We start from the raw sequence: 27,877 nt of genomic DNA, 5'->3' as shown, positions 1-27,877 counted from the left end.
TATATATCCTGCTAATTTTTAAAATTTTTCCCCTTAATTAAAACAAACATAAGAAATAACTAAATAATTTTTTTTAAAGAATAAGGGAGAGATTGAGATAAAACAGGACATAACAATATAACAATACAGGTCAAAGCATGACTGTTTCAGCAACCTAGTGCTTCACCACCAAATAACCCGACTTAATAGTAGTTACCATAGTGTCTGTCTTTTTCCTTGAAATATTTGGATAAAACTTCATATACTATAGCTTCAAATATTTCCATATCAAGAAGCCCAGAATAAAGCCTTTCCAATTAATAAGTGAAAACTTTATAAGGCTTCAAGGCCACATAATGGGGAATCATGATTACCACATATTTTTATATATTTGAATCATTACTTACATTAGGGAAACTATTCGGTATTCACACATGCGAGATTGATTTATTTCACTTATGAGTATGGTCTCAAGCTGCGCCCATTTATTGATAAATATCTCAATGTGATCCTTCTTTATAGCTGAATAATACTCCATTGTATAGAAATACCACAACTTTTTATTCATTCCTCAGTTGATGGACACTTGGGTTGTTTCCAAGATCTGGTGATTACAAATTGTGCTGCTATAAACATAGGTGCACATATATCACTGTGGTATGATGCTTTCAGTTCTTCTGGGAATATGCCTAGAAGTGGAATAGCTGGAATAAATGGGATTTCCAATCCCAACTTTTTGAGAAATCTCCAGACAGACCTCCACAAAGGCTGTACCAGTCTACACTCCCACCAACAGTGCAAGAGAGTTCCTTTTTCCCCACAGCCTCTCCAGCATTTGTTGTTGTTGGTTTTCTTGATCCTGGCCATTCTTTCAGGAGTGACATGGTATCTCAGTGTGGTTTTAATTTGCATTTCTCTAATGACCAATGATGATGAATATTTTTTCATGTATTTATTTGCCATTTTCATTTCTTCATCTGAGAAGTGCATATTCATCTCAGATGCCCATTTTTGGATTGGATCTTTTTACATATGTTGAAATTAAACATGAGACTAGACTAATATCACTCTGAACAGTGAATAATATTATTGTGAGATTTTATATCATAATGCTACAGAATTAGCACTGGGTATCTTATTGTCTCTTCTTCTCTAGAGTATCTGTTCATTACATCATGTATTATATAATCTGTTCCCGTAAACTGTTTAGAAATATTACACATGTGAATCTCTACATTTATACCTATCCTTTCTGTATTACAGGGACAAACAGATCAAAACAAGGCAATAAAACAAATTCCTAGGAAAACATGAAATGAAAAAAAAAAACATACAAAACCACAATACTAGGTGATCTACAGTAGTTACTATGCTATCTTGTTATTTCCAATAGAATTGTCTGCATCACCAGGCATAATATAAATAAATATAGAATTACATAGCAATTTAATAAAAACACAACATTGGAGACATTGTAGGACTTCAAAAGCAGTTAATAACCAAACTGGAATGGGTATCTTATTGCATCTTGTCATCTTCAGAGTAGTTGCCTCTACTTGTAGACTTGATACTATCAAGCATACCAAATTTAAATAAAATCAGTCAAGACAAAACAGCAGTCTGGCAAAACAAATTCAAATAAGATCAGTCATAGTAAGACTATGTAAGTAATACAGGGCTTCATTTTAAGTTAATAAAAAATTAAGGATAGTTACCATAGTAAATCCTGCTGTTTTGGGGATAGCTGTCTGTGCCCTCACATCTAGTGTGAGTAGACATACTGGAACAAAGTAAAGTCAAACTGAACAGAGTGATAAGACTAAAGTGGCTTTTAAATCCTGATACACAATTAACAATGCCCTCTGTCATCCTTTTTTGGATAATTCCTCCACTGTCCCTTTCTCAGGGTGCTTTGCATATTTTGGATCCCACTAACTCCTTTAGTTTCTAGATTAGGAGGGCAACTTGTTATCTGCCTAAGTGGTGCTGAGCCTTTTTATCCCTGACCTTGATTGTGAGCCGTATTCCTTTACCTACTAAAGCCTCAATTTTTTCCTTCCTTCTAGCTGAGTAATTCTCCACTGCACAAAAGTGTCATGACTTTGCAACCTATCTGCAGCTGCTAGATGAGTTGTCCCTATTTCTCTCTGGTTCCCTGTCACATAGAGCATTGTTTTCTCATCTTTGACTTTCAGTTTATTAACCATCTTTCAGGTTGAGTATATTTCCTATCTCCTGATCTACTCTGCCTGTGTTTCTTTTTGTTAGTGTATCAAGGCCATCTATATTAGAGATGATAGCCAACCTTCTCTGCCTCATCTCTGCTATTCTATTTTTCTGCTGTTATTTGTCCACTTTTCTCCTTCATTCCACTGTGCCCCATTCATTGATGCCTCTTTGCCACTGTTGCTGGAATCCTGGTATTTTTTTCTATCTCTGCTAGAATAACCTTCAGTATTTTTTGTAGGGTTGGATTGGTGGTCACCAACTCCCACAGTTCCTCCTTGTCATGGAAACATCTTGTTTCTTCATTAATTTTGAGAGAGAGTTTTTCAGGGTACACCAATCTGGATTGGAGGTTATTTTCTTTCAGGGCTTGGACTGCTTCACTCCAGGCGCTTCTTGATTTGATAGTCTATGTTAAGAAGTCTGTCATTATTTTGATAGGTCTTCCTTTATAATTAATCTGCTTCTTTTCTATGATTGCTTTTAATATTCTGTTCTTGTGAATTTTTGGGATCCTGTTAAGTCTATATGTCTGAGTGTAGATCTGTTTTGGTCATAGTTGGCTGCAGTTCTGTATGCTACATATATCTGGATATCCTTTCTTTTTCCTGTGCTTGGGAAGTTTTCCTTAATTATTTCTGTGAATAGCCTTTGTAATTCATTTGTGCTTACTCCTACTTTTTCACTCTCATTTTTTCTCTTGTCATTTTCTAGCCTTTGTATTGTTACTTCTTGGTTCTTTGTTTTTTTTAAGAGGTTTTTTGTTTCTCTATCACACATTGCAAATGTATATTCAAATTTTGAAAGGCTAACTTTTGTTTCTGTCAAGGCATTTTGCCAACTTTCAATGGTGTTTTTAATTTCCTGGTAATCTCTTTAGATCTATTTCATGTATTCTAGATTTTGTTTATATTCTTCATCAAAGGTTTCTCTCCTTTTTTTGGGTTCCTCCATTCCTCTATGTTTTCTTGAGAGGGGGTTAGCATTTCTTTTACTGACATTTTTATATCTTACCTCACTTGGATTTGAATTTCAGTTTTAAGTTCATCTATGAGGTCATGAACTATTTCTTTATGTCCACTGATGCTGTGGCTGATATTGCATGATTGCTGCCCTGGGTCTCTTCTGTATGTACCTCTCCTGGAATTATTTTCCCAGGGTCAGCAGATGAAGGCTTTTTCTTATTTCTTTCTCTTATCATGTTTCTGGTTTCTTTCAGACAAGTGTATGGTGGAGGTCTCAGGCCCTCTCTGTATTGCTTACAGTTTTTTCTAAAGTGTGCTGGCTGGGGACTTGCTACCTTCTCTGGTTTACTGTTATCTGAGATGCACACAGGGACAATGTGGGCTGGCCCTTTTCCTCTGAGGCAGTCAACAGCCAAGTTCCTTCAGCATGGTAGTCTGTGCTGTGTGAACTTCACAGTTTCTGGACAGTTTCATCCCTGGCTATTGGGTCCTGACCAGGGGTGTGGCCCAACCAGTCCTTTCTGGACCAGGGGTGGCTGACTGATGCCTCTGTGGTTCTGGGTTCAGGCCTTGTTCTGCCCAACTGCAGTATGTCCTCCATCTGGCTACACTTGCCGTGGGACCCAATTTGCAACACTCACTGTGATTTAATGCAGCTCTTCAACTTGACTATATTATATGCTGCACCATGTCCCAGAATCACCAACTAGTGTTTTCAGTGGCCTTGGCTTCAGTGCGAGCATAAGTCATCTGACTCCATGGCAGCCTAGCACAGTGCAGGACCAGTCCCAGTGATTGCTTCTGGTTCCAGCCTTTCATCCACGTTTTTCCTTCCTTCCTTCTTTTCTTTTTTTTTTTTTTTTTTTTTTTTTTTTTTTTTTTTTTTTTTTCTCAATTTCTTCCCGGATCATGAGAATCCCTCTCCTTTCATCTGGTCTTCTCTGTGTTGTTAAATTCTAGTGTCTGAGCTGTTTTTCTCAGAGAGGCTCTCTATCCTGCTAACAGTCAAGCTGCCATTTTCAGAACCCCATTTTTAAGTTCCGAAAGTTTTTAATTAACATGTCTCAAAGCTCAGAGAGATTCTTGCCTTAGCTGTGTCCAAGTTTTGATATGCTTGTCAAATGTATTTTTTTTTGTTTTAATAGTTTTTATTTGCAAAATTTCTTTTTATGGTTATACTTTTCATTTCTATTTATATTATCCAGATGTTTTGGCATGCAGCCTACTTTTAAAATAAAGCTTATAATATCAGTTTTTAAAAAATGTTCAAATAATCCTAGCATTACTATGAACTCTGGCTGTGATTTTCATGTTTGTTCTGTCTTTTCAAGCATTTTTTTTTTTTTTGGCCATTTAATATGTCTCGTAAATTTTGGTAGACAAGTGGCTAAATATAGTGGGAAGTGTAACACACAGGATTTTAGTAATGCAGTGGTTAGGTAATGGGAGGAAAATGTAATTCTAAGCTCCTTATATGCTACCTGGACAAAGTATTACATTTTCAACAATCATGTACGTTATGTAATTTGCTACATTTGCTTAAGTAAAATGATTTTACTTAATTTTCTGTAATATTCTCTTACAGTGAACTATCTGAAATTCTTTAACTTTTCTTATTATTTTGTCATTAATTTTTCTCATTTGTATAATCAGTTTTATTTTCAAGTTTGTTCAGTCTAAAATATCAAGATTTTATGGCTTTATGTATTGGAGGTTGTCATTACATATTATAAATAAATATATTTAAGAATAATTTAGAGATTTCCTGTGATGTGAGGTTAACATACAAAATATATATAATGTAAATATTTTAGCACTATGATACAGATGAAGAAAACTGAACCCCTAAGGCAGATTTTAGAACCTGCCCAAGTTTGTGCTGATATTACTGATAGGATTTTTGGCATGGTTAGAAGACAGGAAATATAAAGTAAAGTGGCCTTTATTTTAAGCATCTGGAGAAAAACTCCATGACCTCTGGGGTCTGGCTTTCTCTACAGAACACATGGTGTGGGGGGTATGCATATAGATTTGGTCTGGGGTGGTGCCTAAAGGGGTACCGCTGATGCCCAAGCAGCCCATTGGAATTCATTTTGTGCCACAGGTAAATTGCTTAGGAGTGGAGAAAATGACCTCAAGGTAAAGGTCCCTTGGTCCTGCTTCTCACTGCTGTAGTGACCTTTCTAGGGCAATTAACTAAAGGAAGTAGTTTCAAAAACAGGGTAATCTTAGTCTTAACTTTAGAACTTTTAGCCATTATAGGATATAAATAATTATGGATTAATATATTTCATTGAATATTCATACAGAAGGAATAAAATTTTCTCTATGAGTGATCATGTATAGATATAATCAAGGTATAGAGCTGTTAGACAAGCATAAAATTTGCATAAGAAGATACCTAGTTGTTGAAAAGTATTGAAAGTTTTAATTGATCTTTGAAAGCAAAAAGGTAAGTAATTATGCACATTTGCATGGTTAGTGGTATAGGCATATTTAGTGTGTTTAGATTATTTCAGCAATTTTTCATTTTAGAAAAGAGTTATCCTTTTCCTTTAATAACCAAAGATGTATTTCTGTATTTTGTCTCATTTCAATTTCTTTGTAATGCATATATGATTATGGCCTTATTATGTATCTTTGATTATTAGCTAATAAAATATAAAATGCAGAGAAATGTAATCCAAAAATACCTAATGGAAATAAGTACACTAGAAATACTAAAGTACTTCTCACTCTAAAAACCATTGTTATTATAAATTATCTGAACAAAAACCTTGCTGAGAAATATTGGCTATAGTGAAATGTATGGTGCCCTACTCTCTCAAGCATATCTTAGAAACACAAGCCTGGACACCTATGTTGAAGAGACTTGTTTCATTGGCTAACCAGCTACCTATCACTTCTCACATATGGATTTCCATTAATGGCTAAACAAGTCAGATTCCTCATTTTGCGATTCAGTGTTTCTCAGTTAAAAGCCAGGGCAAATAGAAACCAGAAAATCATCTCATAAAGATACACTTAATGGGCACAGAGAAGGGATAGACTAGGGTACATGCTATACTACTCAAGCGTAAGTGCCAAGGGGTAGCCAATGAGTGGTAAGAGAAGACTATAGTAATGCAGAGGAAAAACCATGACAAAAGGAAAATATAGAGTACACAGTACCTGTTGATCAATCTCCTTATTTAACTTTTAGATTAAATTCTTATGTGTTCCTAAAGTAAATTACCAAATTTGACCACCATACATTGCCAGTGTGTGCTGAATCATTATATTGTATTCTGTAGACACGTGTAATTGCATGTCAATTTACAGAAAAGTGAATTATGTTCACTTAGAATGCCAGGTGGTAAACGTCGATTTAAAAATTAATAATACTGATAAGAAAAGAATGTTTATAATAAGGAGTGAAACTATTTTGAGACCAACCAGGAAAAATGAAAGGCCATACAAGGCAGAATTTTCTTGTACACAGGAAAATGTAAATCATCCCAGAGTTACTGAATTTCTATTATCAGGTCATACATGGGTAAATAACTTTCCCTGCATGCAGATAATGTGGAGAAATAGGTGAATAAATGTGCATAGGTTATTTGGGTCCATAAAATTTTAAATATTTAACACATAAGCAACTATGATTTGTGTCCCTTTAATCTCAGAACATTCCTTCTTTTTTTGCATCTTCTGCAAAGAGAATTAATCATTGTATAAACTTGTATTATAAAATGATTGCATCTATTCTATGTTAAGGAAGAGAAATGATGAAAAAGCAGATAATAAAGTCAAACACAATGTGTGTATTCAATTTCCCTTGTATTTGTAGTGCAGTAAACATGGAATATATGTTTTGTTTATTTTGATGTTCTTTAAAATACAGTCTTGATAATGTGTCCCTGTAATCATATATTTTTAAAAATAACTCCTTAACTCACATCTCCTTAGATTATTTAATAATTTTATTTTTCTTTTTTTTAAATAATGTTATTTACCATACTTTGAACTTCCCATCACCTATTTCCAAGACAATTTCTAAATTTTAAGTGAATTCTTGTATTTTTAAAATTAAAGCTCAGATTATTTATCAATGTGCTCTAATTATTTTAGCTAGAATCATTAGAAATATTTATAAACCATTTCATTTATAAGTAAGTCTACATCTAAGTACAAAACAAGAGCATACAGATATTGTAAGAGTATATTACTAAAATCTTAATCAAATAAAACATGTGAGATTGGACATTTTAATAAATTTATTTACTATATGGTCAATTTTTTCTTATGCTCCACAACCATCTACCATGTCCTGTTGATTCTTCCTCATGAAGCTCTTTTAATCGGTGTATGTAACTAATTTCATCTATCAGTTCATCATTAATTTGACTCCTCATTATTTCTTCTCCAAATTATCATGCTATATGTGAATTTTTTACCTGCTTCAATTCTTTTACTAGTTCCTTTTTCTGGTCCTTTTAACACAATGTGTTACTCTCTACCTATCATTTAACTTGTTGCTCTGTATTCTGACATTGTACAACCTTCTGCCACCTCCAGATTCCAGCTTTTCCAAGTTAGTAGTTCCTTCCATTGACTTCCTGTTGGCCATAGGCCTAGAGTCATGACTTTGAGTCTGGAAAGACCTCTTTTTGTCTCTTGTTATTTCAGCCTTCTTATATATTATGCCTTCTTTTCTTGGTCTTTCAAGACACAAAATACTTTCAATTTTTTTGTAACATTTAGGGAAGGTGTAAGTAGGAAATACCTTTTTAGGACACCTGAAATTCAGTGCCTATTGTAGGATCTTTCTCATACTATATAAATGTCTCATACTGAATTATGACTTTTTGAAATAACATTGAATATTTCATATTTATATGAATTGGGTAGCATAATGCCTACCTATGACAAATACTCAATGAAAGTTGATCAAATAGCTAAATAGATATGTAATCAAGCTGGGTGTGGTGGTGCACATCTGTAATCCCAGCATTTTGCATACTGAGCCAGAATGATTGCCATGAGTTTGAGGCTAGTTTTGGACACAAAGTAAGCTCATGGCCTGCCTGAACTAAATATCAAGATTGTGCCTCAAAAAAAAAAAAAATAATCAACATCATTTTAGAAAAAATGATTTAATACTAGCTTTAGCTTTAGGGGGAATCAACTGTGAAGGAAAAAATAGTTTGAAAACTAAAGTATGTACTTTTTCTTGGGTACAGGTAGAAAAGTTTATACATTTGATTTAACATTTGTATTTTATACAGTGTATTTCATTTTCTCATTATCAATTTCCTTAGTAAAATGGAAGTTTAAAGGTGGATAAGGAGGTGGTTACCTACAAAATAAAAAGACTATAAAAATCATATAAGCTAGTTAAGCAACACTAATCAAGACATAATACACTATGACCAGTTTATAGAACAGTTGATTATCTGAATCTGTCTGGAAAGTATTAATGCCAGAAGGTTATTGATTAATAACCTGTACCTGTTATTAAGATGAAAATAAAAAGTAGAACATATGGATCTTAATGGTTAATAGATGGACTGCAAATTTTAGAGAATTTATATTATCCAGTCATGCTTTCAAAAAGCATAGATCAGCATTTAATGTTAAATAGGTTTTTATAACCTGTACTCCATGCAATTAGTATTTTGAAGTAATGTACCATAGTAAGCAGAATAGGTTGCTAAAATGGTTTGACTTTGTTTTATTTCAGCAAAGTAAAACCTGTTGGCTAATAAATGTAATGCTTAAATTTGTCTCCATCTCTCCCATAATTAATAAGCAATATCTACCCAAATACTTCAGTGAAATTAAAGAAGTCCTTCAACTAAGTATATGAAAGTAGGATATGTTATACTGATAAGCACATACACTTTTTTTTTGCTATTAATGTACTTTGAGTACTGTTCTTTGGAGAGTAAAATTTAAAGTGCATTGTTCACTTAGCTTATTTCATAATGTTTCCAATTTAATCAAATTGTATGATTATCTTAAATATAGTAGTAGAAGTATAAGTTAAAAGAATATCTTCATAATTTTCAGTGTAAAATGTCTCTAAGAAATTTATACATTACAAATCTGCAGTAAATAAATGTGTACATCCAACCTATTGGAATTACATTTTGATTCCTTCTGTGGGCACATGCTTCACCATAAATCCTGATTTGCCTGTAAGAGTTCTAGTTCATTTATCTTGACCTAGAATGATTATTAATTTGCCATATTCAAGACTTAAATTATAAGATGTGTCATTGTGAAGTGAGATGCAGGTGTACTGTTCTATGCTTTGGCCCAAACCTCACATATCATTTTTTATAATGCATTGGCCGGAAAGAGCCGTATGTCCATTCACAGCAGTGTAAGTCCTGTGTAAAGGAAAACACATAAATGATGGACATTTTACTGTGTCACTAAGTAAAATCTCAGAACCCACTTTTAATTTTATGACTTATGAGATGTTTTCAGTTATTATTTTCTCCCCATCTGGAATGTCATGTCATAAAGGTGTGAATATCCCAATATATCCCTAGTTTCTCCCAGTAACTCTCATGATTATTAATTTCTATTCTCCTTGTAGATAAAGCAAGATAATTTGTTAGTATTGTGGTTTTAACTATATTGTAATTTTTAATTTTAGTATATATTTAATTTGTTAATCATTATCCAGTGTAGCCTTAACCCGGCCTTTATCTTATTCTAATTAATATGTATGTATACATTTCTAATGTTTCTGACTGGCTATTTCTGCAACTATCTCCACCACCTTTTTGTTTCATTTCACTCTGTCTTTCTGTCTCTTTACTTGTACTTATTTATTTATACATTTTGGTTTATTTTGTGGTACTGGAATAGAACCGAAGATCTGTGTACCGAGCTATATCTTCAGACCTTTAAAATTATACATACATATCTATATATTTCTCCTGTTTTGAGACAAAGTTCTGTTAAGTCAGTAAGTTACATTGACTGGGCTCAACCCGTGTGGTACTCTTTTATCTCTCGAAGCACAAACTGTAAATTTTTAAACCTTAGGATTTCAAAATCTAAAATTGAACAAAGAAGTATATAGTCATTTTAAATTGATTTGGATTGGATTGGATTTGGATTTTAAGGAATCGATGATGCTATAATTAATTATTTTGAACTAAATATTGCTAAAGAAAAACATCTATTGAAAATGATGTTGTATAGTGAAATTTTTACATTACCAAAGAAGAAAAACATCTTTTAAAAATAATGCTGCAGGGCCTGGGGATTTAGCTCAGCGGGATAAGTGCCTGCCTTGCAAGCAGGCAGTTGTATGTGGTACCAATAAAAAATACCAAAAAAGACAAAAAAAAAATATTGCAGAGGGAAATTAAACCCTTAAATAGGGTACTACTGGGAAGTGAAGCACAGCCTTTACATGTTGTATCAGTAACATTTCAGATACTAGAATAAAATACATGAGGCAACTTGCTTATTAAGAGAAAGCTTAGCTCACAGTTTCAGAGATTCCAATTCAGGACAAGGTGGGTCCATTGTTTTGTGCCTCTAATGAGGAGGACACCATTGATGGGGAGGCATATCAGTATATTGTTTACATCATGAGCCAGGAATACCAACAACAGTGTGACCATGACTCCAGTCTCATTCGAAGGCATCCTCTCAGTGATCCTAAGGACCTCTGATTAAGCCTAATCTCCTAAAGATCTTTAGCACCTCCGAATAGTACTGCTCAGAGATCCAAGCTGTTAGCACACTCATCTAAGCCACAGAATAGAGAAGTTTTTGTTTTTCTAATATGTATAATTTATATTGCTCTGTAAATATTTAAATAATGACCTCTACCTGTATAATTATTTTAATGGTTGTATTGTGATACAAATTTTGTTAAGTGAAACCATGGAAAAGACAGTGAGCGTTTATAGAAAAATTTTGTTTTAGTGTACACATAGAGATGATATTCTTTTTTTATCAGTACTAGGAATCAAACTTACAACCACCTGCTTGCAAGGCAGGTGCTTATGCTGCTGAGCTAAATCCCTAGCCCCTAAAAATGATATTCTTACAACCTCAGTAATACTTTTCTGCTGTGTTAGTTTATTTTCTAGTACTATAACAAAATACTTGAGATAAACAACTTACAAAGACTAAAAGTTTAATTGGGATCATGGTTTCATAGATTTTAGTCCCTGGTCATTGGGTCTGCTGCTCGTGGCCTTGAGATGAAGCAGTACACAATGGTGGGAGTATGTGGCAAAGGAATCTGCTTTCTTTGCTGGAAAGAAAACAAAAGAATCAGGAATGGGCTAGGGTCTCAGTATCCCCTTGACATCATGTCAACAGTGACATAGTTCCTCCAACTGTGTCAAATCTCCCATTTTCTAATACCACCACAGGCTGAAGATCAAGCCTTTAATACATGAACTTTTGCAGAACACTCATAACCTAAACTATAGCATCTCCCTTTATACCCTTACTCCAATTATCATGTAGTATATATATCTCACTTGGGAAGTCAGTCATAATTCAAAATTTCAAAGATTCTATTATCCCTAGTGTTTTCCATTCACAAAATATTTGATTAATAAGTATGACCAGTAAATCTTTACCCATGTTAGAAATTTAATTTGCAGATAATTCCAATAACTTTTTTAGAAGTTTGAAGTATAAATGAAATTTGTTATATATCTAGGACAGTTATGCCAAATTAACTCAGACCCATTGTCCTGAAGTTAGAATTTATTGTTTTATACCTCTGGAGCCAAACATCTGAAATTAAGATACTTGCAAGGTCATAGTTCCTCTTACGACTCAAGGAAAGAATCCTTCCTTGGTCTTCATGATTTTGTAGTGTTTATCACCAATTATCCCCATACCTTAGCTTATAAAGGTGTATCACTCTATTTTCTCCAATACCAAAAAAAAAAACAAACAAAAAAAAAAAAAAAACAACCAAAAACGAACCCCACAAGATACTGTTTTTAATTCCTTGTGATCATAGTGTTTCCCATTGTGAGGCTTTGGTTTTTCCCATATTGTGAGTCATGGGAAATTAAAAGAAATTATTATTATTATTTCATTATCCAAATAGTTTCCTTCTGTGAATGGAATACCGTTACTAATGTCTTGGGACAGTGATGACAAACCTATTGCATGCATGCGGACATGTGCTGTTTGTATCACTGAAAGTTCTAAAAGCTTCATCTTCACTGTCCTAGGATAATAAGAATAACTGGATCATTTAGTTCATCTAGGTATGCATTAATGTACTGATAATTTTACTGGTAATTAAAATAATTGTTTCTCTTACATGTCTTAGCAAAGAAAAAAAGTTATGATTAGCTATAACTTCTCTCAATCAAAGTTGTTAATATTTCACAATAATATTTTAAAAAAAAACAAGAAGACAGTTTCTAATGTAGATGGATGGCTGCACCAATTGAAGTCATCTGTTTTGTAAAACTGCTCAGAGGGGAGAAACTCCACATGTAATTTATGCTACTGTCTATTTAATTTAAAAATTACCACAATGAATTAAACACTATTCTTGCATAGACATCTCTTTTATTCCAATTGGTTGGATTACTGCAAATGAAATTAAATAGAACTAAAATTCATCAGAATATCATTGAAAGCATGCTAAAGATAAATTGATTTAAACAAAAATGAACCAAGGTGATACCATTTTGGAGCAAAAGTATCAAAGTTTTCATTTTAAAATTCTGTTTCAAATAACTGAATATTCAGTTATATAAGATCTTTTTATGGTTGTCAATTATAATAAAGGGTATGTTGAAAGAAGAATATGTCAGGAATATGCTTTAGAGTCCTCAGTTATAAGAAAAAGAATCAAAGTGGAGGGAAAAGAAGGAAGACACTGAAAACAATGAACACAGAAGTATAGGAAACTGGAAATAAATAAAAGAGGACTTTTGAGAAACAAAGAATATAGCTGTGTCAACAAGTGTAGAGAGGATTGATTTTGGAAATTCCTCATTGTGAGTAGAATGAATGTTACTGGCTTAGTAGCTTTATATAAAGTGGTTTTGCCACAAGAATAAGCTCTGGCATATGGCAATGCAATTAAGTGCCCTATTTATCTCTGTCATGTTCTTTCAAACACTGATTTCAAAGAATTGTTTGTTAGGAGAGAAAGGACAACTGATTAATGACCTCCTTATAGTCCTCTAGCTAGTACTCAAACTACTATGCAATACCTGTAACGTTGGTGTGAAAAACAATGAATTGTCTCATGTTGACTCTTTTAATCCAAATAATACATTAACCATTATAACAGGTTCCAGGTCAAAGATTAGATAGGAAATCTAATTTCTTTGATTAATGTTATGTCTAGCTACACATTTGAATAAGAGTGGAAAAGAACAAATATCACTTCCATTACAAAAGATGGGATACTTGATAACCAAAGGGAGCCTACTAGGAGAGAATAAAACGCATGGAGAAAAAGACTTTCTGTGAGGCTAGATTTTTTTGTCAATTATGGTATTCCCCATAGCCAGGAGATGCTCTGCTATAGGAATCATAATTTAATCCAACTGGAGTAATGTGACTAACAGCCCAAACATTTGAGTGTGTGGATGAGAAAGCAGCACACAATGACTGTCAAAAGGCTCTGTGTTCAGTTCTCTGGTGCTGCCTCCTCAAAAAGAAAACAAACAAAACAAAACAATATTTTTCAAAGTTATCACTTCTTATTTTCATAAGGTTTTCATAACTGTTTGCAATTAGAGTTTAGAAAAGAATTCTTCATAAGCAATACATTTTGAAGTTGAATATTCCATTAGAAACATTTTCTTACAGTATAAATTATATGGGATTAAAATGATTTCTACTGACACATTATGATAAGCCCTGGGTACATAAAGCAATTTAAATGATTTTTTGTGGTTTGATTTTTTAAAAGGTGCCTAAATGGGGACACTTTGACTGTATCACCCAAAAAGTCTTAAATGTATTCTACAAAAAATGATAAAGTGCACTGGAATCATTCATATTAATATTCATAGTGTACAGCTTTTAGGCAACTGTCAACTGCCATTCTGGTTGCCAGTCAGTATATATTGGAAATAAACTCACATTGTACATAAATCAGAGCATATGTAGAAAACTGGGTGTTTCTTGTAAAATGTAGAAGCAGAACAAATGATTTTCTGATCCATATGACTTGGGAAACCAAATCTACACTAATCTGTTATCAGAATATTGATTAACTTAAATATAGCAAGTATGGCTTATGAGTAAATATAAAAATAAACATATCTAAAGTAAACCATAAGGTGTAGATTAACACTCTCAGAGACTTTGTTAATACCAGTTTCTTACTTGATTCAGATATATATATGAAAACCTCTATTCAAAGGATACAGAAGAAATTAGTAGATATTTATCATTTCAACAGTGATACTATTTCTAAATTTGATACACGGGGTCACCTATATGAAACTTCCAGCCAATAAGAAAATTAGCGATTAAAGAAATGAAAACTATGTTTCACCTATCAACCTAAAACTGTAAACGGACAAAGTGGACAAAGTGCATTAAAACCAGTGTTCCTGTTCATGTGAATAGCATGACCTAAAATAGACATTCTGTGTATTAGAAAGTTATCCCCACAAACTATAAAACCAATGGAAGTTTTGTGTTCTTTTTTGGTATTATCATTTATGAAAATCCTGCCAGGGAAGTATTAAAAAGCACATACAACACATTTTTCAACATCTAATTGCCTAGTTATTGATAATTTGTGAGAGAAAAAAAATGGCTTTGAAATTAACTACAACATACATTGTAGCTGAAGTTTCATTAAATTATCGATGTTTTCTGGTGACTTAGGTCTTTGCAAAACTCTGAATTCTTAATATCATTTTTTATCTGTAAATCAAAGCCTACTTTTACAAGAATACTTAATTTTAAAATTAATTGAAATATTTTAAATAAGAATTGGACATGTTCTTCCTTTTTTGTATTTTTGTTGTAATTTAAATGGTCAGAAATATGAGTCTGCACATGAAGTTACTTCATGTCACATGGCTTATTCATGCAACATCCTGAATTACTCTAGTTATGTGTAAAAATACATATTTAAGATAACCTATGAGATATCTTTCTGCAAAGAAAATTAACAAAAATTAAATAAAAAGTTATAAATGTTGTCCAAACCAAACTATTAGCTATCAATGCTAATTTGATAGCATTGATTTCTATAATGGTTAATATACCTGAATTGAGATGCTGTACACATTTTGTTACTTTATCAAAGCATTAAATTTGTAGGAAAACCTCTTAAGTAAAGAATGTTATTCAGTATTCTCATGTTATTTTTCAAGTATTTTAGGAATTTCCAAGAATGTTGATCTCTAGAAAAAAATTGGTATTATTTTATCAGATATAAATCTTTTAAATGTAAACTTGTACATTGTAGAAGTAAGAGTTCCCTAGTAGGTAGCCTGGGAAACCAAGTAAGAGGTAAAGAATCTTTAAGATCATCTGTGTAGAAACATGTGAGTACAGTGTGGAAAAGTATGCAGAATATGGTTCACTGAAAGTAAAAGGAAAATCAGACATAGGAAAAAGAGCACAAAGTTCTATAAAGTAATTGGTTCTACGTTTCCAAAATACTGAGTTCTAGGTAAGTAAATTCTGAAAATCAGAAGAGATTGCATATTAAATAAATACTAATAGGTAAATATGGACACCTAAATTCATTTTAAAAAATTTTTATCTTCAGGATAGTTGTCTTTTCAATCAGGTATAGCAAAATCAAACCAAATACAGAACATCACAAAACCTATCAAAACAGAGTATTGAATAGAGCAATACAATTAATTTTAAGATTGGCCCATTCAACATTTTACCTTTTTTTCTTACTAGTACTTCTTCTGCTCTCATTATAGTCAAACGCTGTTCAAACCCAGGCTTGGTGTCAAGCACCTATAATCCCAGCACTCAAGAGGCTGAAGCAGGAGGGTTACAAGTTTGAGACCAGCCTGGGCTACAAAGTGAACTCAGGCCTGAACTGCATAGTAAGACCCTCCCTCAAAAACAAACAAAAATGACAAAAGGCTGTTCAATTCTTATTATATGGTTCACTGGAAAACATTTTTCTTCCAATTTTTGTATTATTCTAATTATCTGTTCATTGTGATGATCAGAAACTTACAATGGAAGGTGATCCTAATCTGGTGCTCTGTGCCAGAAGTTCAGTGCTCTGAACTTTGTAAAGCAATTGAAGCAGGTGGGAAAGAAAGATAACAGGAGCTGACAGTTTTGTTTGTTTGTTTGTGCTTTTTTTTTTTTTTTGCTTACATTGATTCAATTATTGGAAAATGGTCTTTAGGCTTTCACCAGTAGATATCAAGGCATAAATCTTTAAAGGCAGATACAATATTTTTCATGTTAATTTAGCTACTTTAACTCTATTCTTTTTCATGTATTCACCTTTATTTTAAAGGGAATGTAATAATGATAAAATGAAATGAAACATGGGTAAAGAGTAGAAAATCTACAGTAGTTAGTATAGTGCATATTTTTCCCTCTAAATATTTGCTCTGACTATGGGCTTTAGTGAGGCTTACAGAGGGGTGCTTAGCTGCCTTGTTGGTTCTCCCCATTAACTTTAATTCTATTGTTAAGATAAAATATAAGAGATGTTTCAAGAAAGAGTTAACATTAACTCATAATGAATTAGTTTTTAAACTAATATTACGCAGTATTTTGATATATGTCAGTGTTGTAGTTAAGGGTTGTGCAGAAAACAATTAGAATAAGGACATAGAGTTTATAATATTATTTTTATGATGGTCACCAGGAGTTAACACAAGGAAATGCAAGAAATCTATCCACAACACGAAAGACATAAAATATTTAGTCCAAGGCCTAAATCTTACAACAACGTCCCACGTGAGTCCAGATGAAAACCCAGAGCTCATGACAATGTCTTCCACGAGTCCAACTGGAGGTCCAGAGCCCACAAGAAGGACACATGCCCGTCTTTTTTACAGATACATGCTGGGAATGCCCAAAGGTCAAAGGTAGAAGCCAGGAAGTCTATGCCAGTGGGGTAAAGGGGCTTTTCTGATGGAATGAGGGTTCTATGCTGGAGCCGAGAAGTCACACTTACAACAAAGATCAGGGTTGTCCTGAAAAGCACCACAGCCATCCTCAGCAACACAGAGACCGCGAGCTCCTCCCATGACAAGCATGGTCTAGTACATGGCAGGAAACCAGCATGACAAGTTCATCCTGGAGACCAAGCAGCACACATCTTCCCCTCCAGAGGAAGGAAGCAATGCTCAATGTGAGGACCAGAGCGTCTCCTGGAGAACCAATGGCTCAAACAGCAACTTGTAAGAGAACCCACAATGCTTTAATGCCTCAACACAAAAACACATCAATGCATAGCTTCTCCTTCTTCATGTCTATATTTATGCTGGCAGCTTTCCTCAGGTCGAACATCTATGCTCAGCAGTATGATGATCAAATTCCACTGGTGTTAAGTTGACCACCAGTTTTTAATCCATAATTGTCAAATAAAATATTAACACTATTTCATTTTAATTTCTCAAATTAGTTGAAAGACTCATAAACTTTGAATGAGATTTCAAAAATAAGTGCCAAGAGAAAATGTTGGCATAAAGCAAAATACAAAATGTTTTGTTACACAAATATCTTTTAATATTATTTTGTTTGATTTTTATTCCTTTTTTCTATCTTCTTATTTGTATATGGGAAGGCAATATCCATATATGAGATGTTAGATTCACCATGCAATGTGTATGTGTTAATAATAAAAATAAGTACGCATTTGTGATTTTACTGAATTTATGTACATTTTACCCTTTTAAAAAAGATATGTGGCAAAAAAACACTGAACTTCCTATTTAAATTAGTTTCTAAACTTTCAAAATAAAGGGTAATAATTGAAAAGTATTCTAAGTATTACATCTTTCAAAGAAACGTTCACTGTGCCTTTCATTTGAACTTGGCCAGCATATATATATATATATATATATATATATATATATATATATGATTTATACATAAAATAAGCAAAAAGACATCCTAAAACTCAGGAAATGAATGACACAAGTATAATATGTGAGCAACAGAACATCTTGACCTTAAACGTCAGCTTTCTTAGCAATTAACCCTGGATGCTGGCTCAGCTACTCAATTTATATTTAACCTTGAGCAAGATCCTATGTAAGTCTACACAATTAATTCCTCAGTCATACAGTGTGGGAAGGTTGTAAGCTAAACCTCTATCTTTCCATGTATTGCTGAGAGTAGCCTTTTTTCCCCTGTATTGTCCCATTAATAGATAGTACAATAATTAATGAGGATGTCCAGTCCTTCTCTGAGTCACTCTAATGTCTGTAATTTTTTTCTTATATTGATCTAAAAAAATCTATCTTTGTCTCCATTTCGCACTGTTCAAAAACGTGTTAGGTATGCCCTTGACATATTCATAGAAATTATTTATAGGAGTAACATAAGATTGGACAGGGTATTGTATTATGGTTACATTTTTTTTAAACAACTGAAGCAAAAGCAAAAATAATTCACCTAGTTACTCTGTCAACAAATCTTTGAGTCAGCCTTGATCCCTTTCTATAATCAAATACATCTGTCATAGGACCACTTGCCATCACCATAACCACTGCTTCTTTACTCTTAATCTAGAAATACCTCAACAGTTGAGCTCTTTACTCCCCTAGTAGCCACAATATTCTTTTAAAAGTGGATTGGATCAGGGTTTTGCTCATCTTCCAATAGCTTCCTTTAACTCTGAGGCAAACTGATGAGGTCTGGCTTCCCTTGTCATGCCAACATCTCTGACTCCCTCTGGTCTTAACTCTACTCCAGATATAATGGCCTTCTTTCTTTCCTTCAGCTTACCTGAAAACTTGCATTTTGCGCACAGATGTTCCTTCTTAAAGATTTTGCATGGCTTCTTCCCACTTCAGTTAATTATTTGCTCAAATATCACTTCCCTGGAAGAAGCTTTACCAAACCTGTTTAAATTTCCCTTAACAGTTTATCATTCTCTACACTTTTATTGCTGTATTTACTTTTTGCTAACACTGATTGCCTGTTTCTTCATATGAGTGTAAGGTTGGTAAAGTCTATCTCATTCATCAATAAATGCAGAATTCCTGGCCCATACTTTGGAGCATAGTCATTATTGCTAACTGCAAGATCTTTGTTCCTGTCTTAAATAGTATCGTGTTTTCATTGTGCTTATGATATTACATGCTTTTGAATGCCATTAATTCTTTTACTTTGATATATTTGCTTAAGACATACTTTGATATATTGGCTTAAGATATACTGATATTATAACTTTAATTAGAGAAATCAAGCTGGCTGGGGGAAATGCTGTTATATATTTTAAAAATTAGCCTTAATAGTCAACACATATAGTTGGAAATATTTGGCTATAGTTTTACAGGCTTAAGTCCAATGAGTATATATAAGTATCATAAAATAAAAATTAAAATATCAGAAATAAGCTTAATATATTATTGAAAAGCTCATATTTTGTGATTATAGGTCAGAAAGTCAGTGCTATTTCTGTTTATTTAACTTAATTTTTTATTCAAAGATACTATCTTGCTTTAACAAAAGAATATGAACTTTTAAAATAAAGGCAGTTTAAATCTTTAAGAACACTTTATCATATGTTGTGAAATGTGAACAGTGAAAACCAATTTTAAGATGTAAGCTACCTTTGTATTTACCCATGGCATAAGTGGGGGATATGGACATGAATGATATTTGTAAAAATTTACTTTTTGAAACAAAAATATGGAAATTAACTAAATCAAAGGTTAACATTTATTCAAACATAATGCCAAGCAAAATATAGCTTATTTCATATTACATACATACTTTGATATGTTATGCATATATTTAATATACATTTTAAAACAAAACTGATGATAGCATGTTATTTAAAACATTCCATGTCCAGGTAATGGTTAACTCTATGTGTCATTTGAATAGGCTTGCTATTAAAAATCGTTCATTTTAAAATACTTAAAGTATATCTGATCTGCATATTTTAATATATAGATTTAAATATCCTTTTATATACTTGCCATTCATGTTATAAAATCATCCAGTTTTCTGCCTTCGGTTACTTTTCCTTTAATATAGATGATCTTCATTTAGATGTCATTGAACTAGAGAACACAAACAATATATGCATTTAGTTGCTTTCTGTACCTTGGTTGCCATCAACTCAGCCTGTCTTCCAACTATGGTGGGAGGGAGGGGACATGGAGAGTGTTTGATTCTCAGCCCACACACTGATGGACTCAAGGGAGGCGCTGACTTTTTTCCTCCCTGGATCCTGCTTGGCTTGCATGGCTTATCACAAAGGCTGGCTAGTTGATTTCTTTTTTTTTTTTTTTTTTTTTTTTGTCTTTTTCCTTTTTATCAGTACTAGAGATCGAACTTACGACTCCCTGCTTGTAAGGCCGGCGCTTATGCCGCTGAGCTAAATCCCCAGCGTCTAGTTGATTTCTTAGATGGTCCCCTAAATCCCAGCATGGCCGATTCTCTGGAGATGCTGACTTTTCTCTCCCTGGAACCTGCTCAGTTTGTGAGGCTTACCGGAGAGGCGTTTTGTTCCTTTTTATTCCAAATTCTCACAGTCAATTTGAGCAGAAGCAACTTGAATGCTTGGTGCATGAATGCGCTGCAGGCCTAAAATCTCCTTCACCAGAGAGAGCAGTGGAGTAGTTCATCACATTTAAACTCAGCCCTGTTGCATTAAGAATGGGGCGAGGACTAAAGGCAGCCAAATTGAGAATGGTAAAGGAAAATAGGACTTCTAACTGGACAGCATTGAAATCAACAGTAATCTCAACTTTTATGATTAACATTCAACTTGCTTTCCATTAAAAATTACAAAGTACTGTTTTTTAATTAACTGAGTTCTATATTAAATACCTTAACGTATTGAAATGTTCAGCTGCCAAGGGGATGCCAAGGCTGTCAGAAGCCACTTGTTCTTTCTGTCACTTCTCTTGTATAGTCTTGAAAGTTGTCTCAGATGATAAATTACCCTCCAACACACCTTTTTCTTTTCTTTTTTAATGAATTAAAGTTCCCAATAGTATGAATCAGAATAACTCTGAAGACCTACAATCTAAAATTTCCTTACAGAATAATAACAGTTTTTCTTGTGTACAATTGGGTTTTGCCATTACATGTGGTTTGCTTTTCTGTGGAGCTAAACATTGTAATTTAATTTTTGACCAAATCTTGGATACTTAGAGCAGAAAAATGAGAGAATGGGAAAGGTGTTGATTTTCCCTCAAGGAAGTAAATATAGTATCTTTGATTTGATGTTACTAATAAGTAGTTATGAACATTTTAATATAGAAGAGTTCTGAGACTTGGCATCTTTTCACCATGAGTGGCCCTTGGACTTTCTGAAATCATATACAATTCTGAATGTATGTGTATTTTTCTTTGGAAGATTTATAGTATGCTAATTCCAAATCCAAAAGCAATTTACACCAAATGGAAGTGAGATTCTATGAAAGGAGAAACACTTACCAGACTTTTATTATTACTTTTTCAGCATTAATTTTTTTCTCCAAACTTTTATATGCATATTATTTCTAGACAGTGTAATACAAAATGTCAGTATTTACATTTTTTATTATACTCTTTAATGTAAGTCCTCAAGGAAAATTAAGTAGCTTATACATTATACTACTACTATCATTAGAAACTGAGTCAAATGTACTTTTATTAAGTTAGACCTTTAATAAGAGGGAGAATCTAGGTCCATTTTTAGAATGCTGGAGGCACATAGGTGTCTACCTATGTTATATAGTCCATTGATTCTTAAAGTTTTCAGTTTCTTGACTTACTAATTTCACCCGTGGAAACTCATTCCCACTGACTTTACAGCAGCCATTAATTTAAGATTTGTTTTCATTCATTGCCACCTTACAAGCTGTCATCTTCCTAAATCTCATTTACTTACAGTGTTGACTCACTCTGCACTTTCTCACCAAACACTTACTTTATTCTCTTACAGTGGAGCATTCAGCTCCACTTGTAGCAGCTGTACTGTATAGTAAAGCATTTCATACTGTTGACTTTGTAGGTCAATAACTTAAGCATTGGAAACTTAAAGTTTCCTATCCCTGTCTCCCTGGCCAAGTCCTCACCACTTTCTGTTTTATAACAAAACAATGACAACAACAAAAAAGAAAAACCTGTTTGATAGTGATGATCAACAGTGAGATGTCCACAGACTGCCTGCCTCTGGATTCTCCCAGAGCCCCAAAATTTAAAGGGCAAAGCCAGGGATGCTGTGTGTTGGTTTTACAGAGATTCTTCAGGTCGTTCTAATGCACAGGAAAAATAGAGAACCATGAGGTAAGAGAAAATATGGGTTTTGGGCTTGGACAGGCTTTGGGTAGGTCACTTATTCTGAGGTGTTTTTTTAATCTATTTTATTACAAGGAAAAAAATCCTAAATTTCAAAATGCGTTAATCAGGGCAGCGATGGTACATACATTGCACATTGTCATCCCAAATCATTTACCCTTATTCTGACTTTTATGTGTGCAGTTGTAAATAAGAATTTTTATACCTGTGTTGTTATGTAAATTCCAAATAATGTATTTAAAGCATCTAGTGCAATGCCATACCAGTTTTCTGTAAATGTGACAATGGATTTGTATTTTATTGTTCTTAATAATATACTGTGTCCAGGTGAGATGAATTAGAAGAGCTGATTTCAAAGGATTATAAGTTGTATAAAGCTTTCAAATGCAGAAAATAGTATAATTTACTGGTTATGAATATGAGCCATAATGCTCATGAACAATTTTTATCATCTCATAGAACCTGTAGATTTTTAATATGTGTTGTGCCTTTAACTCTTTAAGAATATCTTTTGTCTTTCAGATTGTTAAATTGAGAAAATCTTACACTTGTGCCTATTAAATATGGGTATAAAATACTGTATATAAAATATTCATAGCTAAATACTCTTGTGTCTTGCTTAATTCAGATAATAGTAATTAGTTTAAAAATACAGCAATAAATAGTGTGTGCTACATTTCTCTGCAATGAATCTGCTTAAGTCTTGATTAAAAGCACTATGTGAAGATATAACTTCCTAAAGAAACTTTCAAAGCAATGTGTGATGGCTTATGTCTGTGGCTCCAAGGCCTCATGCATTTGCATTGTGCATTTGTGATTGGTTCATTGTCTAGTGCTTGGATTGATGGTGTCAGTGCTATACTCACATAGGGGTGGAGCCAGGATAATGGAAGGAGGAAGGCGTGTCTTGCTGTTTTGCTGGTTTCTGTCTTGCTGCTTGCAGCCGCCATGAAATGCAGTTCTGCCATGCCATCCTGAATTGGAGCCTACTGAGTATGGACTGAAATCCCCAAAAACTGTAAGAAATAAACCTTTCATATCTCAACTTTGGGCTTAGGTATTTTGTCTCAGCAATAAGTAAAAAGTAACTAAGACACTAAGTTTAATTATATTAATGAATATTAAATAGTGTTTAATATTCTCAAATTTGATGAACAATTTAAGAACAATAATAAGCATCACTAAAGCTCTGAATAAAATTTTAAAAGGAAAAGAGGTAATAGCTTGGATTACCTAGTTAGCTGTGGAGTTTGTTGTCTATTTTAAATTTATCTTTTTATAATGTTCTGTTAACACTTGAAGCTGAGCTATGTGAAACATCTTTTCCCCTTGTAATTCTTGATAAACTGTCAGAGTAGAAAGTACTTTGTTTTCTTCATATTTTATAAGTCAACATTATATTATAGTGCACACACACATAGTCACATCCATTCATGTAACATACACAAACTCATTCCTTTTCAGGCACCCTACCTCCCCTTATACCATTTCCTCCAAAGTATGAAGAGTCACCACCTCAATTACACCTGTGCCAGCACTCAAGCAGCCAGATGATTGCCCAGGCTGACCTCACATTAAAAGTTGTGAGGACACATTTCTACTTTAAGGAAATAGAAACTATTACAGAAACATTCTTTCATTTTTTTATGCCACCACATTTACTCACCTACCTAATTTTAGTCCTGCACTTTGCCTTTCTTCCTTGTAATGTGGAGAAGGCATTCACACCCCTACCTAATGTGAGCTTCTCCATTTGCACTGCAGATCCCAACTCTGTGCTTTTGCATATTATCTCCTTTTCTTATATTAGAAGATTCTCCCTGAATCACTGCCACCAGCAGAATCTGCTCTCATGAGTAATCATTTTGCTCCATCTCTCTCACCAGATCTTGACTCTTTATGCCTCCTTTAAACTTCTAGGAAAGGTTGTCATTACTTGTACTTCATGTCAGATTCTTTCCTCAACATTCTACATGTGTGCGTTCATCCCTACAGTTCTGTGAAACAGGTTTTGTTTAAGTCACAAGTTATATCCATGCTGCCAAACCTGTTGTTACTCTGCTGCTCATTTTTTACCTAATGATTCATCTTTCCTCAGTGTTTTTTCTTCTTTAGAATATTCTTCGGTATTATGGCATTCTTCCTTGGTTTTTCGTCTGTCTTATACACAAGTCCATTTAGATTGCTTTTATCAAATTTATAACAGCGCAGGCCCTTTCTGACTTCATGGTTTTGTTTTGTTTTTTGATATTTTTTGTTTTTTTGTTTTGGTGCCAGGGATCAAACTCACAAACTTTGCATTTGCCAAGCAGGCACTTACACCTCTGAGCTAAACCCCTGGCCCCGATTTCAAGTTTTTTTTTTTTTTTTTTTTTGCTTTGTTTTGTTGTGGATTTGTTTTTTAAGACAGTCAAAATTCTAGGCTGGTCTTGATCTCATTATATAGTCAGGTTAGCCTAGAAGTCAGCAGTCCTTTTGCCTCAGCCTCCAAAGTGCTGGGGTTACAGGTGTGTACTACCGTGCCCAGCCAGACTTCAAATAGTTTACATCCACATACTTTTTTAAGATGACTTCATTCTAGTAACTTTACCTTCCATACCCTTGATTTACTTAAATGACCCAAATTTATACTTCCAGTCCTGACTTATTCCAAGCATTCCTACTGAAATAGTGAAAATCAGAGAAACTCTCACTTAGACGTTTGCACTTAGACATTGTTGTTTCTGATTTTATTGGCTAAAGTGGAATTTCCTTCTCACTGCCAGTTCTGTCTTTTCTTCATCTCTGTCTTTTCTTATCTAATGGCACCATCATCCAATCAACATTGTGAGACTTTTACAAGTTAGTTTTAATTTTTTTCTAACACTATTATATAGTACATAACAGTTAATAAGTGGTTTAGGCATTTGGCTATGTACTGTTCCTGTGACTTGAAATCACCTCCTCTACTAGCATCCTAATTTAATCCTTAATTACCTCCTCCTGGGACTATTACATTACCCTTCTGATTATTGTCCTTGCCTATGTGTATGTCTTCTTCCTTATCCATTCTAATCCACTTCATAGTAGACAGAATGATCGTTCTTGGATACAAATGATATCACATTAACTCATAGACCTGAATCAGCTTGAGAGCTTTGCACTGATTACACTTGCTGTGAACATCAGGCTTTTTCCCACATCTTATGAAACTTTATACCTAGCCCTTTCTGAATTTACCTTACCTCACTTTTCTTTACCAGTTATGCCCCAGCTATTTGGCACTTTTCTATAGTGAAGTACATCATGCCCATCTTGTAGTCTCTGTGCTGTTTGGTTCTTACACTTGGAATATACACTCATTTGTATTCATTATAGATTTTTTTACTTAAATACTATCTTTGAGAAACACCTTCACTGACTCTACTGTAATGAAGCCATCCTGAGAGCCTCTGTGTCATCCCATCACCATTATTTTAAGTTTCTGCCTCTATTTAACATCATCTTATATTTGCACTTTATTTATTTTTTGGGGCATCTTGCTATATAATGCAGGCTGGTCTTGAATTCACTATGGAACTCACGCTAGCCTCAAACTTGTGGTGGTCCTCTTGCCTCAGCATCCCAATTACAAGCATATACCACCACGCCTGGCTTGCACTTCTTCATTATCTGCCTTCAATACTAGAATATGAATTCAGCTTTATCTCTGTCCCATACTATAGTGCCTGAAATTATTAGATGATGTAAAAACTTTTAAAAATATAATTAATTTTTAATTTTATCTGCCAAGCCCATTTATGTACTACCATATCCTGAATAGCTCCAAGTTCAAGAAAACAATGCTTTAGTTGATTCTTAGGCCTTCAGCTTATTTCAGCTACATGTTATCAGTTAAGTTCTCAAGTACAGTTGAGTTTTCCCAAAATCTGTTAACTACTAAGCTAACTTACCTAACTGAGGATGAAAGACTTTATATGCATTCTCATTTCATTTTGCTTTATTGTGGCATCCTTAGAGGTTTTGCTTTATATAATTCTCATCATTCAAAATATTTTCAAGTGAATGAAATGAATTCCTTAAGTAGTCATCACTTAATTGTCCCTTCATCTTGTTAAAGCACTGTAAATTTTAAGAAATGTGTGATAGAATTTAATACCTGATCAGAAACTCAGCATTGCACATCTCATTTTTAGCAGCCCATAATTTGAAGAGAGATATGTTATTTTTACCTTAATTAAATACAGATTTGTCTAATGTCTCCCTGATTTCATAGATTTCAATAATTAAAGGAGAAATATATGACTTAACTGCTAAAAATTGTGTTAGTAAAGGCCCATAAAATGAAGAAACACAGTAATAGACACTTAAATGTGGAAAATCTTTTACTCTAAACCTGGAGAAGTTTCTAAAATAACTTCTTGATTTTGAGCTACAGAATGCACAACAGCAACAATACAGTGCCCTGTGTGGGATTCTCCTTTTGTATTTTACAGCTAGTCCAAATTTCTCTTTAGTATTATTAACATAATCTTTTGTACCGTTCACTATCATTTCAATGTTATTGATACTCTGTCCTTGTTCTTCTACTAAAAGAGATATCTGAATAAAAAGACCCCTTAAGACTTTTATTTGGTTCTCCAAGTTAACAAGTTCTTTATGTCTCTGTTCAATTTACGGAAGTTGTGCTTTTGTGATAGTGATTTCTGTAAGTAAGCTTTCACTGAAAACTTCCCATTTTCCTTGATGAAGCATCTCATGTATTTTTTCTTCAGGCACCTGTTTTACAGCAACTTCAAGCTCCAGGAAATAAATGTCTTGCATTTGTCTTGCTTTGCCACTATTGTGTCTTTGTACATAAACATGGTTTGCTGAAAATGATGGACCATTGCAGCATGCTGAGATCTAAGTCTCCTAGTGACCACTGACGATGGTCCATTTTCAACCTCTGACTTTTTAACTTCTTTAACTAACTCACACAAACTAATGTGTTCTGCCTGAGTTTTTAGCTCCTTTGTAGTGCTAGACTCTCTCTTAAGTAGACTAAACCTTCTCATTGAAGCCACCAGACTTTTTTGATGCTGTCCAAATTTTTGAACATCTTCTGTGAAGTTGTTAATAGTCTCTTGTAGTTTTTGGATCTCCTGTAGATGTCTGTCAGCCACAGGCTCTCTTTCATAAATAACAGCTTGTTGCTCAAACACCCCTTGATCCTCTGCTTCCGTAGCCAGCACTTGACTGTCTCTAGGGAGTTCAATTTCCTTTGTTCTCTGCTTCAGTTCTTGAAGTCAGGCTTTCAT

At 33.7% G+C, this 27,877-nt stretch overlaps 1 pseudogene; it reads right to left on the bottom strand.

Moving 5' to 3' along the window:
- The window catches only part of LOC100724999 (syntaxin-19-like), a 45,466-nt pseudogene extending 17,589 nt beyond the window's left edge, over positions 1 to 27,877 (bottom strand).

This window comes from Cavia porcellus, unplaced genomic scaffold (genome assembly GCF_034190915.1).
Source record: "Cavia porcellus strain 051 isolate PalLab524CR breed Dunkin Hartley unplaced genomic scaffold, mCavPor4.1 scaffold_15, whole genome shotgun sequence".
Classification (NCBI taxonomy): domain Eukaryota; kingdom Metazoa; phylum Chordata; class Mammalia; order Rodentia; family Caviidae; genus Cavia; species Cavia porcellus.
The sequence above is the reverse complement of the archived record's forward strand: the minus strand, read 5'-3'. Positions and strand labels throughout refer to the sequence as shown.